Raw genomic sequence first — 13,800 nt, 5'->3', positions numbered from 1 at the left:
TCTTTGTAACTTCATGACCACCGGCCTCGGTCTGCTTTGTCTGTCTGCTCCAGGTTTCCCTGTGCGGTGAGCTTTATCACTTTTATAACTTTTTCCTCTGTCTCAGTCCAAAAGTCTCTCTCTGGAATTCAATCAAAGACCAAGCTGTTCTGTGGTCTGGTCTGTCCTTCCAAGTAGTCCATTTTGTCATTGACAGCCAGCAGACTGTCACATATTTTAAAAAGAACATCCTACATGGATTTTACCTTGCTCGTTTCTCAAAGTACAGAACAATCTACCTCCAAAGGGTCAACATTTTCACTTTTTTAAAAGTGAAGAAAAGTATGTTGATTTTCTGATGGCGTTAAGAAAAATAGGCTCAGACTGGTGTCAGTAAAATGACTTTGTCTATATGTTTTCAACTATCATAAACCGGTTACCAGTTTTTAGGGTTTTTTTGGTTGTGTTTTTTTCCCACAAGACGGACCAACAAATATTTTATTGATCATTAGAGTCTGAAAGAAGACTTATTTTAAAATTGGATGCATCTACTAATTTTTGGGAACATGAAGCTTCACGAAGCACTTTTTTTTACTCCTCTTAACAGTGTGCAGTGGAAATGGATTACATTTTGAGTAAGTCCACCAGTTAGCATTAATGGAAAAAAAAAATGTTTGGAGAGCTTCTAAAAGGTGAACAGGCAAAATAATGAGCGAAAAATACAACTACAATTTCAGAGAAAGAAATGGTTGCATTTAAGAGACAACATTGTCAGTCTTCCTTATAAGCTACAGGTTTGTTTGCTAGTTAATTCACATGCACTAAATCCCGCTCATAATATGTCATGAGAGACTTGCAAATGAGTCAATGAAGCCATTAAAACTGCTCTTGCTCATGGAGACCGGGCACATGGAATTGGAATCAGAATCAGAATCAGTCAGCTTTATTAGCCAGGTATGGAAAAACATGCAAGGAATTTGTCTAATGGCTGGAGCCAATACAACTATAAGAAAAAGAACATTTAGGATGTAACACATGGGTGAAGAGAGTCGTTAAGCTGTTTCAGGAGACCATTAGCACGGTGTTACCGACCAATAGCGGAGAGTCAAGGGCAAAACTAAGTGAGCAATAGTGCAGCTATTATGATACAGAGACAATTGTGAAATTGATGCCATGTCATTGAGTTCTGTAAAGCAATGGACCCCAACTGGCGGGAGGCCACTTTGGACCAGGCCGCACAAATGAAAGATAAAAAAAAATAATAATAATTAAATAAAAAAAACTTGTCTATAAAGATGCTAATGGTCTCGGCCGCATTGCACTAATATTAAACCCAGCTAGCAAAATTAGTAAAAAAAAAATATTTTTTAAATGACCACGTAGAGAGCCCGCTCTGCACAATATGAGCACTCCACGATCCCTGCCCACGATTCTCAAAAGTTATGGACTTGTATGAACCAGTCCACGGCCGGAAAAAAAGGTTGGCCATCACTGTTGTAAAGAGTCCAGCGAAGACAAGCTTTGGGAGTTTTTGGAAATCAAGAAAATGTGACTTCAAAATGAGACTGGCTCATTGAAAAGAAACAAGTCCGCTAACAAAAGCATTTCATGGTTAGTCCATCAAAAGTTGACTCGTGTGTGTCACAAAAAGGTTGGGGATCATCATACTGACAATACCGTTGACGAGAAAACAGCACACCCCATTATCACCAAATGAAACCTTGTGAAATAACATCCATCCATTCGTCATCTGAACCGCTCAAACATGATAATGAAAATTTGAATTGATTGTCTTTGCCGAACACATTTCATTTGTGCCCTCGAAATATTACAACTAAAATTAATGTGTGTGCGTGTGTCTGCATGTGTTTTTTTGCAACTGCACCGCACCTGTGTTGCAGTTCCCAATCCTCCATTTGACAGGGTGTTTGTTTGTCCAAACACTTTATAAAAACCGCCTTGTGTCTTTCTGGCCTTTTCAGAAATTTATCCACGCAAGAAAAACGAGCCGGTCAGTAAGCGCGCGATTGATAAAACCATTAATTATGACAGGAGTAAATGGAAGAAATTAGGTGAGCTTGCTGCAGAGTAACAAAGTCTCTGAAAGAAGGAGGACAAGACGGATGGGTCAACAAATCATTATAATTTATGGCCCCATTTATATCTGATATTAACATGAGCACTCATTCTGGATACATTAATTGGTTAATGACATCTCCTCCATGGCTTTTTGCACTTTACCGCTAATAAAATGACTTATGAGATGTATTAAATAAGTGGCCATGTGAATGGATATCGATATTTAAGTAAGCTCGACGGGTCTGGTGCATTTGGCTCAAACTCAGTGTATCCCAAGTAAAGAATTGTTTGTACTCAGTGTTTGTTTGTGAGAGCAGAGAGGGGAGGGGCGAGTATTAAAGTTACTTGAGCGAAAGGTTAAACCAGTTTTTCACAAATAGTGGTGCTGACCCCCCTGGGGGGGCACGGTGAGATGCTGGGGGGGGGCGCATGTGACCCTGGGGAATATGCATTTTTTACTGCCTTACTAGAAATAAAGTGTAATTGCACATCCACTCCAGTAGTTGGCAGTGGCGCTCTCCTTGCCCATTGTGCGCAGCGAATATTAACTCTACAGTGTAGGTTTGTTTTGCAACGAAAATGCTATTATTTATAATTGCAGTGAAGAGTGGGTGGCGAGGTGGGGGCGCAAATTGTTTTCATCATGCAAGGGGGGGTGTAACAGAAAATAACTGAGAAGCACTGGGTTATACAAAGGGCATGTTGGGAAATACTCTACATGCATGCACTTGTTCGCTCTAACTATTCGGAATCTCAGAATGTTGGTCAAACTCACCAAAAGCGTATATCCGGTGCTCCGACTGGGGTGCACTCTGTCGGAAAGGATTTTTGAATTCCCCCTCAAATTTATGTGCCGAGAGAGGCAAAGAAGAAGTCAATTGAAGAAATGACCCAAGTCGGACTCCCGAAGGAGCACAAGAGAAGTCCAACATTGCTAGCTACTCTCCAGACGCCACTAGCAGCACTGCTAACACTGACACAGGTTTACACTGGCCCTGTGATTTAATCCACCTCTTGGCAAGTCAAGGATGCCTCTTTTTTGGCGCTACAATTGTAGAACAGCAGGATTGCTACTTAAGTTGTAAATGGTATGAGGACTAAATTGATGTGATGGACAACTGAAGTGGCACTTTTTCGTTGTGGCACGATGTATGCCATCTTATTTATTTTACTATCAATAATTTCTCAGTAAATTGTGATGCAAAACAATATTCCCCCGGTGGTGGGGGGGGGCACCACACTAGAAGCACTGGGCTTAACTATTTTGTTGAACATTCTTTGGCCAAACTGAGTTCAAACTATGATTATACCAAACATACTCATGGCGTGTATATCCTACTTTTATTGAAAAAAAATGAGAACCACCTCAAGTAAGTGAAGTGATGAAATTTTCAAGCTCCCCCCCCCCCACATATTGGACAAGCCCCCTTTAGCTCGGGGATAGAAAAAACCCTGGCGCTGTGCCTGGCAGTATCTTGAAGCTGGTTGGCAGTTTGGCATGTGTATCACTGTCACTGAGTAAGGTCTTCTGACAATATTTCCACTGTGTCAAACAGCAGATAAATGCGACTATGGTATGATTTAAACACTACGCCCACCCCACCCCCAACCCCCTTTTCGAATCTGGTCTCCTCTTCTCCCTCCTGGAGACTCCACCAGAGCTGTTATTAATTTCCTTGAGTGTAAAGTCAACATCAGAACGGATTAATTTGGTTATGACAAGAGAGAAGAGATCCATAATTGTCTTTGTTAGATGTTGGAGGTAACGTGTTACAAAACCAGCGTAATATCACATTTGGCAGTCACCAAGTAATAAAAGGAGTTACTCTAGAATTTTTTGTAACATTATTACAGTTAATAAACATGCAGATACACTGGTAAAATCAAAAGTTGATAGTGGCAATGAATTGTACTTTTACGGTCTCTTTTTTGTGTGCCGTTTCCGTTGAATTTTGTTATGCTGTTTAATTCTCGAATGAAAAATATAAATGACTTGAATGGAATCTTTTTACTAAGGTGAATTAAATCAACTATTTCGAAAGGAAGTCCAATAGACCTCCTCACTTAAGGGATACGCTACAAAGTGAAGCAATCGTCACAATCAGAGTTTATTGCATCCCTGCCGAACGTATGACAGCGAAGTTGAGCGGGTTGTCAAGTCTCATCGAGGGCGGCACTACATCATCAAGTTTCCATGTATGTGATGCATCACATCTGACATAAGCGACTTACAACAGTTTCACAAGGAAATTTCCATTTTAAGGCATTTTTCCACTGTTGTAGCACCAGTGCACCGATATCCTGTCACGATATGTCAAAAATCCTTTTGAAAAAATTGATAGGTTGCCACAGGACGAGCATCCTGCATAGAAATGTGCCAAACAAATCATCCGAGTGTCTCACTGTGGCCATCCCTGACGGGTAAAGCCAAAAGTTTCAACAACATGGGTGGGCAAAACTATTTGTGGGCAAAACTATTTGTATACAAGCAAATAAAAAGAATTAGACTTCCATGATATGCCACCTTTAAGGTTAGTTTCAGGATTTCAGGCAAAGTTACTTTCAAAACATTTATAATATTCATTCCATTCATTATGGGGCACTCACACCGACATATTGGACTCAATTTGACAGTGAGTAAATGTCACAGTATTTTTCTCAATCGCATCCGTGACACATACATCTTTGTCTAAGCAAGAAAATATCACGCATAAATCCCTATTTGAAAGCCAAAGTGTGCCGCAAAAAAAAAAAAAAAAGTAGAGGAGGGAGTTCAGTTATCAAATTCTGTCAGAGCAGAGCTTGTCAGAGTGGCATGCAATCGGAGCGCCTGCTATCTCCTAAACAGCATCTATCTGCCAGACTCCCATTCTGACTTGTCACTGTAACTGTGTGTGGAGTTGTTCATTATGTCATCTCATATTACTCGATTCAAAATAGCCAAATAAACTCCAGCCCAGGGAGTAGTAAATAGGCAGGCAGCCTCCGTCTAATGGTAGTAAACGAGAGTCAGAGAGACAGGTTGGCCCGAAGTCTTCAGTAAGCATATTCTGAGGGGCCTTGTCATCCTTGCTCGCTGGATAATGATGCTTCCATTAGCCATCAAGATGCCAGGCATGCCCCATGCACTGAAATTGGTAAGCCTCTCTAGCTCTCCGCAGCGATTTGGACACTGTTTAGAGTTTTGACTTTTTCCTCATTCCTCTCTCCACTTCACTCTTTGCCTATTATTGTCTCTTTTTTTTTTTTTGGGTGAGGAAAATCCATAACGCTTCCCAATTTGTGTGTCGCATAAAGACTGTCCATGTTTCAATCAAAAATTGTAGGTAATGATTTTGGAAATGTTCATTCTCACGGTGAGCGCGTAAACGCTTCCTGCTTATGCAGCCACTGGGTTTTTCCTGGTCTTGGTCCCAGCATCCTGTTCTTTGGGTCATTTTTGACCCAGGAGACAAGGCACTCGCAGTGTGATGACAGATTCAAGACTTGCTGAGAGTCGTTTCACAATGGCCGAGGGAAAGATCAGGGAAATTCAGACCTTGGAGCAATGAGGTACACCATTGTTCTCATCTTTGGATGGAGACACTTTTGAAAGGAATACAGCTGGAGAGCAGCAGCGGAATGGTACATGGGGATATTCAGACATCCGATATACAGCAGCAAAGCGCTCAGCCAAACAATGAGCGTGAGTGACTCCTTGAATAACTGTTAAAATGTGCACAAGGTGGCATTGTATCGTTCCCATGCATTCATCTCTTGACATGAGTCACTCAAATCCCGCACGTGTGCTCATCTAAAAAGATTTTTTTTGTGTGACGTGTCATGTATTTGGAAATGTTAAACCAACCGTACTAGGTGTGTATCGGTTCACTGAAGTCATAGTTCGGTACCGACCTCAGTTTTGTCATACACTGTAGACAGCTTCTTATTTCAATTGTGCACATCACAACGTAATGGAACTCAAGCATTTCAAAACATTGTTTTAGCCACAATCATTTTCAGTGATAGCTTTCCGTGGCCCGGGAAATCCGATCATCTGTTGTTTGTGCAACATTCGATACAGCCTCAACAACAAATGTCCGTCCTGTGAATGGCAGCAACCGCCAAGAAGCTAAACGATTCTGTTGGATTTATATTGAAAAAAAAATAAAATATGAATATTGTTTGCATGCGTTAAAATCACGTTTCACCAACATGAACATTGTGAAAAAATGAAATCATAGTCATGTTGGTGAAATGTGATTTTTTAGCATGCAACCAACGTCCATTCTTTTTTAACGTAAATTCAACTGACTTTTTTTATTCAGTGTACGAGGCTTGAGCGCTTGTAATAAATATTTGAAGCCTGGCTAGGTGGAAAGCTGTTGATAATGTATATGCCAATAGCTTGGGTAATATCTATTGCCCTGTCTGCTTTCAAATATAGAAGCTTCTTAAAAACAGCGGGGAAACGTTTTCTCTGGCTTACCTGCAGTGTGATCGACACATCTGGATGATATTGTCTAATATGCAATAAAATGTTCGGCAATGTTTCCGTGTCGTCTTTTCATGTCACACCGTACTAGCTCGATCCGCCAGTCACGTGCTATCAGATTTGTATTCTGCACAGAACCAAAAATATTCTTAAACAGCTTATTTAGCCTTCTCCTGTTATTTGAACTTCCCGTGATGCAAATTATTCTTCTTGTGTTTTTTGTTGTTTGTTTGTTTGTTTGTTTTCTGTGAGCTGGCAAACTGTTTTAGGCACATTACCGCCACCTGAATTGGAGTGGAAATATTTTTCACATGAACGTGCGCGCTGAACTCTGGCGTCCGAACCGAGTTCGGCAGCACTATGTAGCTGACCTCCAGTTCTTGGCTCGCCTCTTTAAATTTGGCTGTTTGGTAGATGAGATGATTTGATAGCAGCGGGCAAAGCACATCACTCATCTCAAGCTGTGGGAGAACTACTTTCACCTGACGACCTGTAGCTTTGGAGACAGCGTTCCGACTCGGATCTGCTGCTCTGCTGTATGGAGGCTAACAACCTCCGACATAAACCCCCCCCCCCTGCACGTGCACATGCTGGCGCAGACTGACCTCACCCGCCCGACGTTCTAACCCGCACTCTCACTGACAGTGTCAAGGTGAACGCTACAGGCGGCAGGATGCCTTTGCACGCTGACCCTGCGGGAACTGTAGCGCTTCTGCCTAACCCAGCTATGTGACAAAGAGGCAAACTGAAGTATTTCTCATTTCAGGGTGTGCCAATCTGCCCTCATCTCCACTAGGCCTTCACTTTGCTCACCTGTGTGATTGAGCCCGACCGTCATTCAGTGTGGGCTCCTGCGCCAAGCCGGTGGAACTACTGTGAAATTTTATGGTCTCTATTAAACGCCAGTGTGATCAAAAGCAACAAAATATGTTGATGTAATAAAATGTAGGTCTCATTAGCGCATTTCTTGCCATCTGTTTGTGTGTGCATTTAAACAATATAAATTGTATAAGGTCTCAAGTTACCGTATTTTTACGGACTATAAGGCGCACCTGTGTATAAGCTACAGCAACTCTTTTTTGGGGGGCAAAAACAACACCAAAAAAAAAAACAATATACAAGCCACACCAGGCTATAAGTCGCAGTTTTCTATGCTGAAAAAAAATATTTACTGCATGTCCAGAACAATTTTGTACTGCGAATGCACATAAAACAGTGCCTTTTAACACGCCAACAACTTTGCTAATTAAAACAGAACAGACCCAAGAGAAAAAAAAAATTAAATCAAGACTTATTTGGCGTATTTCCTGAACTATAGAGCGCCCCTACTGGTGAAAGAAAAATCCACAGAAAAGCTGCACCGTTGTATTAGCCGAACGGTTCAAAATCTAGGAAAAAAGTAGCGGCTTATAGTCCGGAAAATACAGTATTATTTAAAGTAAACAATTACACATTTCAACAATTTTTTTATCACCCCCCCAAACAAAGACTCTTTTGTACATGTCAAGCAAGTGAAGCCCTTCATTCTCCTTTGGAATATTCCAACAATAAAATCATGGTGAATCGTTTTTTTTTTTTGTTTTTTTTTTTTAAGTAGAAGTATGTGCAATTGGAGGAGCAGCTCTAGTCAACATGCAGGTGTTTTCATGTGCAATGTAGTGATGTGTGAGCTGCTGGTGATGGATGGACAAATATCTGAGGAGCACGAAAGGAGAGGTGTTAAAATTATTCCTTGGCAGGATGAATTTTTAGCAGCTATGGGAGGCACTCAGCTGAGATGTCCTGAAGGGTGATAGGATGCTTTGATCAGAGATGGAGGGATATGGCTGTTAAAGATCCAAAGCCGTACGTTTCCCTTTCCATTGCTTTATCCCCCCCCCCCTATTTTTTTCTCTGACTTCGACATCTTTTTACAATCTTTCTCGCCCAAACTGCCCTGTGCGAAAACAAATGTCTGAGACAAAAGTCAGCATCGTTAGATAGATGGCCCACAGCTTTAATAAGCAAACACACAAGACGTGAAATAAACTAAATACAAATACAAAACAAACAAATTATAGCTCTTGTGTTTTGAGCTGTTTCGAATCATTTCTTTTATTTAGTGATTTGCCAACCGGCTCTTCATTTCTTTAGCAGTATCCGTTTAGTTCTGGGGATTCTCCGACACCGAGCAACAGTAGTGAGTAAATTATTCCGTTCACTTGTCTGAGCATTTGCTCGATATAAATACCGAGGGTGCTTGAAATAGATTAGTTTAAGGCCATACTAAATTCTTAAACTATTCCCAGCGAACAAGTCCCCGTTCCCCTTTTAATAAAGCAGACTTGTGGGGTTCACACTAAGCCTCTGGTCATTCGACACGTTCGGTAGTTAAATTGCCTCCGACTGGAATGCTGCCATCTAATTCCAAACGTGAAAATGTAGATCCGCCACTTGACCTGCGCTTCTTTCATCTGGACGAAGCAGTTAACTCATTTTCCAGATTAGATGTGGCCAAGTGGGCATGAAGACAAAGTGCCTGCTTGAGCGGCGTGGAACGCGGCTTGTAGATGGAAACAGTCGCAGCAGGCCATAATGCATTCAATTGTTTTCCTCACATAACTTCAGATAGAATGTGATCATCATCCTGGTTTATTATTTTTTTTCCCCATGCATTCAGCAATTCAACTAACAATCCGATGACAAATTATTATTTTTCGTTAGCAAACCCTTCAAATAAACTTGGGATCATTCGCCTGCACTGCACCGTGCACAAGAACATCGCAGAAGTTTGAACACCTTTTCCCAAGAGCGTTCCTCTTACTGTTTCTCACATAAGGCAACAGTCGGTCGTTTAAGAGAAATGTGTTTACTCCGCCAATACGCTGAATATAAGTTTAAATCATACATTTCTATTTGCGCTAGACTGATGCAGGGACCTTGAATAGTAATTCTCAGCAGTTCAAGAGCCTCTCCTTTGTGGGATGCAAAACGGCACACTGGCGCTTTTTGATTTCCGAGTCGAGTCGGTTGAGCCAACACAATTGCTCGTTGCAATTTCTTGAAATTTCTCGATGGCAACGTTCCGTGTAGCAGACAATTATCAATAAAAGAGGACCACTCTCAAGTTTGGAAAAACAACCACTGATGTAAGTGTTGTGCTTTACACAAGCATGATTTAGCGTTGAATATGAACAGGTGCTTCATTTGCACTTCTTTTCAGATTGCGCTTCAAATGTTTTTGATAAAGAACACCTCCTAATGAGATGTGATGCATCCTTGAGCATATTGCACATGAATGAAACAAGAAATGAATTGAGTCCTGGACACAAGCAGCTAAAAGAACAAAATCAAACAAATGTGTTTCATCTCTCATTGGTTTCAAGAGAGATGTAAAATGGAAATTGAGATATATTAGGTAAAAGTAAATCACATGGCTGTTTTGGGTAAACACGATAGGCTCTTCTCTCTTTTTGTTCTAAACCGAAACTGGTTCAGACCAGTGTGTTTGGCTGTCCATTGCACTTTTTAAGTACCTCTTCCAAACTGGTTTTAAAAACCAGGCCGAGCAGGGCTATGATATAACTGTTATCTGATTGGCAGACCCCTGAGGGCATTTATTTTTTATTTTTTTTAAACGATCCCTCAAGAAACTCTACAGCGCACTCCAATTTCTAAATTTTAAGTGAACAAGACAGTCGGCCACCGCCATGTCATAAAAATGCAATATACGCATACAGTACATAGGTAGTGTTTATCAACAGCACTTAACCATATTTACAAATTAATATGTACTTGTGGATGACTTAAGTGAAATGTGAATGCCATGCTAGGTCCATTCAGATAAATTGAGTGAGCCCTTTTCATTGTTTGCAGATCTGGGCGCTTGACCCTTTTTTGCCGGTCAGTCCCCCACCCTACGGCCGTGATCTCGGTACCCTTCCGACCTCGACCCACCGGCCCTATTCATAAAAATGGTTGACCTTCGACACGTTTTCCACCCCCCCAAAAAAAGGTACCGTGCATGACGCCGCCGCGGGAGAGATGCTAACTTTCAGAGGTTGACTTGATCATCATTAGCAGGCTAATTCACTAGGGCTTATTATGGTCTTATCATTCTTCTTCTCCACGAACGTACCCAATCGAAGTAAGTACGGACTGTTCTTGTAATGGCACAGATTTCTTGTTGCAGAAAGATGAAACAATCAAGACAAAATTGGGGATATATTGAAAGACGAAGCACGCTTTCATTCTCATTCAATTTTCACGATTTGCACACGGCTCGTAAGATATTTTCAGTCATCATCCACAGGTACATAAAGCTTGTAAATATGTTTAAATGGTGTTGTAAAAGACAATATCGGTGCATGTTATATACTTTTTTTATTTTATTTAAACTCAGAAATGGATTTTTCCTTTGTGTGAGAACATCTGCGCATTTCATGGACTGTAATTTGCAACATTGACTCATAATGCAAAACCAGCGGCCATGACTCACCACTTGTGGAATCTTATGTAAAAATCCTGTGTATGCGTATATAGTGGAGGTTCGCGCAGTTCAGTTGGTTCCACCTCAGTCTTGTCCCATTTGATTGGTGGCTATTATAATGAAGAAGCAACAGAGGCCAGGCCTTTCCGGAACCTGTAATCGAAAAGCAAGTTAATATACATCTTGTTCCATACCATGTTAATGGAGAAATTAACAGAAACACTGCTGAGTGTAAAGAGATTTGGCTTTACGCGGTGGGAACATGATTTCTCTTCCGTTCTACATTGACAGTAAAATTATGACCATAATGTTACATTTATTTAACATATTCTAGCAATTCTGTATCAAAATAAATAAATAAAGACTGAGCTTTTTCTTAAAGAAAATAACTCCTGACTTACTATCACTATGTTAGCTTTTAGTAATTAAAAAGCATACTGGCAACAACACAAATTGAACTCATTTTAATTCACGTTATGTCATTTTGTCTGCCGGATCAGTTATTTTCGATGTACGTGAGGCACATGTCTGCCAAAAACACTCCACACACACGCAATTATTTTGTCACATGTGATTTCACAAGAGCCTGAAAGTAAAAGTGCTTTATTCCTTCGGCGTATCCACTCATATAAAGCTTTCTTGGAGCTTCTAAACGACAACACCAAAAACAATTTTTTATAGCTCTGACTCAGCATTGCTACAAATATTTTCATCCATTCCGTATTTATTCAGGGTTGTTGGAACAAGAAACATTATGATCACTTGGTGTTTTGCAGTTTTATGTCTCCGTTTTCTGTATCTAGGAGGAGCTTTCAATTCAAATGATTTTTTTTTTAAATTTCTGTTTGATTCATCTCTGCATTGTAGTGAAAATGTGTAATTTGCTTGTAATGTGTCACCCGCCAGTAAATTTGTGTTATGGCACTAACGCAGTTGACAACTGTACCATATCTCGACATTGAAGCAATTATAAATCAGTATCAGGTTGTTCAATACTTTCCTGCAGCCCCTCTTTGTTTTTGACTCGGTCAGCTCTACTTCTTAGAGAGCCTTCAGCAATCAAGATGCATTAAGGCCTGTAAATATTCGTGATTAAATTAAACATGAGGTAATTATGGAGAAAGGGATTTAGAGGCTATAAAAGGTGATCTTCCCCTACTCGGTCATCATTTAATTTAGAACATGGAGTAATGCATGCTGGGTAACTCCGGAGAAGTGAATGATTATCACATGCATGTAATTGAGCAAAAAGTAAAAATACATGCATAAAGACATCAGTGTTTGCTCCTCTACTTGAGCTTCAATTTATGACTGACAAAGCATATGATTCATAAGCATATGTTTTCATTGATAGGTGGGGGTGTTAAAAGATTCCACCATTGTCTTGCCAGACCTGGTAGATTTAATTTGAGTGTTATTGCCATTTTGACAGACTCTTCTCTACCCTTTGACTAAAAACGTAATAGTCAGGAATTGAGTTGAAATTCTGCCGGCGCCCTTTGGTTCCCGCTCTGCTCAGGAAGAACAGTAAATATAAGAAAGTGTTTACACATATTGTATTCCTATGAATAATACATTTGGTCGGGCAATTTTAGACCACTGACAGTGATGCTACACTTTGCTTATGCTCACAGTTGCACTACGGACCGCCTCCAAGTTGTGTGAGGCCCCATTACTCAACTGTATTTATAGAGCACGAGAAAAACAACTGCAGCTGAAACAAAGTTGAGCACACAAAGTGTGAATGTGAAATAGGGAAATAAAATCAAAACCAATGATACAAAAATAAATAAATAAATAAAAAAAGCATTTTTCAAAATGACATGACCACCCTGTCAACATTTTAAAAGTGTCAAAGAGCCTCCCCTGTCTTGAGACCAAACTGTCACAGTCCTGTTCCATCGATGGCCTCAATGTGTATGAAATTGTCCAGAGGTGGAAGAGGAGAATACAACGCCTCCTGTTATGATTGTGTATGCAAAACTATGGACCCAGCAAACAATGGCAGAGGCAGACGTCAATCAAAATAGAAATTTATTTAACAAAGGAAAAGAGAAAAAAAAAACTACACTTAACGAAATAATCCACAGAATGCACATTAACTAAAGTGATTGGGCGAAGCATGAGAAGAGGTCGCCGCCGAAAACAGGACTAACAAATTAACTACAATAAAAAATTTATAAATAAAACACAAATTGAATTCTAGGAACACCAAAAGCTGCTCGGGGAACATTTACTAAGACAAGACAAGAACTAAGATACACAAAGATAGCAAAGAACCATGCAGAACGAGAGCTGGGAACTACTCACATGGATAAATTAGACACGAGAACTGGAATGTAGCGAAGTACAATACAAGCTGGCAAATGGGAAAGGGAAACAATATTCAGGCAACTAGCTCCTCTGGCTACATTACACGAACCTAACTAATGACGATGACCCGCAGGTGTGTGCTGGAGACTCCACCCATCTATCCCAATGACTGAAAGGGGAAAAAGAAAAAACAGATCTACATACAAACTGGACCACAGCAGCTCCATCCACATTGGCATCCAGGGCCTCCACAGTTTTAATCCGTCTAACTGTTTGCTGCGCATGTGTGAAGTTTTTGCTGTTGATGAGAGAAAGGAACGTAACTGAAGTTTCCCCTGGCCAGTAGCAGTTAAATATGACGCGGCTGTGCGTGACCATAGAAGTAGCAGAGAGCCATTTATTACAGCGGCTGTCGTTTTTAGTTAGTCAGGCAACAGCATAGTTTTATTTATTTATGTATTTATTTATTTATTCATTTTCAAAACAG

The 13,800-nt window shown here is 40.4% G+C and overlaps 1 protein-coding gene across 1 annotated transcript in view; it reads right to left on the bottom strand.

Moving 5' to 3' along the window:
- LOC148339765 (cadherin-4-like) overlaps window positions 1–13,432 on the bottom strand; it is a 217,385-nt gene extending 203,953 nt beyond the window's left edge. The window contains exons 1-2 of the mRNA XM_088290445.1: window positions 13,311–13,432; window positions 11,010–11,153 (exon numbers count right to left, since the gene is read on the bottom strand). The gene's annotated coding sequence lies outside the window, so the exon portion shown is untranslated. The remainder of the gene's footprint in view (window positions 1–11,009; window positions 11,154–13,310) is intronic.
- Window positions 13,433–13,800: the final 368 nt, after the last annotated feature.

This window comes from Idiotropiscis lumnitzeri, chromosome 3, assembly GCF_059441095.1.
Source record: "Idiotropiscis lumnitzeri isolate Australia: NSW breed Sydney's pygmy pipehorse chromosome 3, RoL_Ilum_1.0, whole genome shotgun sequence".
Taxonomy (NCBI): domain Eukaryota; kingdom Metazoa; phylum Chordata; class Actinopteri; order Syngnathiformes; family Syngnathidae; genus Idiotropiscis; species Idiotropiscis lumnitzeri.
This window is presented reverse-complemented; position numbering and strand designations above follow the sequence as displayed.